We start from the raw sequence: 2136 nt of genomic DNA on the forward strand, positions 1-2136 counted from the left end.
AAGAAAATGGCATTAATAGCTCAAGCACATGAATTCCAGAATACTGAATTCCTTTTCCTCTTGCTTAACAACCAATTACATCCATGGACTGCAAAATTACAGCCACTGCAAAATTTTTAGTGTTTTGCATCTTGTCCAAGAAAGTCCAATATTTTTGCCTGAGTGTCTCCTTAACCTTATGAGCTATTATTTTTTAACTGTCTATAAAACTTCTTTTCAAATAATTTATTAATTATAACAACTGGGAAGAGCAGTGTGAGGACCTGAATACTTCAACCAAGCACTGAAGGCAACAAACTTCCTTAAACATGCTCTCCTGCCTGGATTTTTATATATTAAAATAACCTTTCTCCCTCACTTCTCCAGGGGTACCCAGAAAAGAGTGGCATTTCTTGGCCATCACAAGTCTCATGTAGAATCTTCTCTGTTCTTCAGTGTCCTGACAAAGGCCTCTGGACCTGTAGCTCATGCCTCTGGTAATTCAGTCTTGTTCTCAATAAGAGAGATCTCCAGCACAGGTAAAAGTAGCTGAAAGGCATCCTGAATGTAGGAAGCACTGTTTGATGCCTCTAGAAATACTGCAGTGATTAACGGATTAAGGACGTCTGCCTTTTCCTTGACCCCAGCAGTTGTTAGGCAGGTGGTGAACTCTTTAGACAGAGAGGACAACTCTTTACACAACACAACTGTCATCTGGGAAAGGGCTCTGCTCCTTTCTATGGCTGTTACTTCCTGCTTCCTGCCGTGCAGAACCAGAGCCGCTGTTTTGTGAAACAGTTCAATTGAGCAGGCAGTCAGTTCTGCTAGGCTCCTGATTGCAAATGCATGGATATCCTCTATTGAATTGTTATTGATTTGCTCAATTTTTTCTGCTTCCAACTGTTTTTTTCCTTCTTCCTTCTCTTCTAATGGTTTGGCCAGAGATGTCCTGATCCATTCACAGGCTGTATTTCTTGCCCTAGTAAGTTTCTCTGGTTTGGAGGAGACATGCAGCTGGGAAAATACCTCTGTTATCTCTCTGGTAAAGTCTTCATCCCCTTTCTTCTCTTCCTCCTCTTCCTCACAGAACTCTGCTAGGGAAAATGCTTCTTTGAGTTGCTCCAATTCACATTTTAGAGTCTCCAGTTCTTCTCCACTTAGAGAATTAAGAATAGATTTCACCTTTATTTCACTTTCTCGGGAGAGCATCTCCAGAGCTTCTAGATGTGAAAGGCCTTGAAATTCATCAAAGAGTAGCCCATAATGAGTTTTCTTGTCCGTTTCCATGGTAACCTCATTGGTGGTCCATAGCTCTTCTTTCTCCTTCGCCTCTCTTAAAACCTGAGACAGTGTGGAAGTCCGGTTCATCAGACCCTTGGTTCTTTTAAATCCAGGATCCCCTTCTGCTATTACATCCATTGTCTTTTTCCCAATGAATTCTAAGGCATCCAAACCCCCACTGACAACGCTCTTTCCTGTGCTCTGAACAGCAGTAGAGATGGTAGAGAATACCCCAAATGGCCCACTCATTGGAGAGGAGTTTTCATTCTCTTTGGCACTTGTCTCTCCTGTTGCATACTGGACTTCAGATGAAATTTCACTGGGGCTAGGGATTCCAAGGGAAGTCTCTGCCTTCTCAATGACATTTGAAATACCTTGTCTTTGCCTGCAGCCTGTGATGTCTGAACAGGGAGAACGTCTGAAGTCTCAAGGTCACTGGAAGGTTTGGACTCTGGTCTTTTCCGAGTAGAAGCTACAGGTTCTGATTCACTCTCTGACTTGGCACTTTGGTCAACTGACTCAAAATTCGTGGTTGGTTCACAGTTCTCATCTTCAAGGATGGAAGTTGCTTCAGTTATCACTTCAGTCTCAATATCACCTTTATCCGACATGATTAGATCATTGCCCAGCCCGCCGCCATCCGCACCGCCACCACAGCCGCAGAGAAGCCACTCCCTACTCCCCACTATCTTTGTAGTAATGTTCCCCTTAGAGTCCCTGGTGTCTTCTCCAGCTAGCTGTCCTTATCTGCAGCACCTTAATCTATCTGCCCTATTCAAATAACTGTTTGAAACCAGAAAGGGAATGGTTACAATCCTTTTTTTCCGCCTGGAGGCTCCTTAGCAGATGCTTAACTTTACCCACCCTATTTCTTCT

General features: G+C 43.3%; 1 pseudogene; it reads right to left on the reverse strand.

Moving 5' to 3' along the window:
• Positions 1-431: 431 nt before the first annotated feature.
• Positions 432-1871, reverse strand: LOC136122825 (protein FAM114A2 pseudogene; annotated as a pseudogene).
• Positions 1872-2136: the final 265 nt, after the last annotated feature.

Source organism: Phocoena phocoena, chromosome 4, assembly GCF_963924675.1.
Source record: "Phocoena phocoena chromosome 4, mPhoPho1.1, whole genome shotgun sequence".
NCBI classification, from domain to species: domain Eukaryota; kingdom Metazoa; phylum Chordata; class Mammalia; order Artiodactyla; family Phocoenidae; genus Phocoena; species Phocoena phocoena.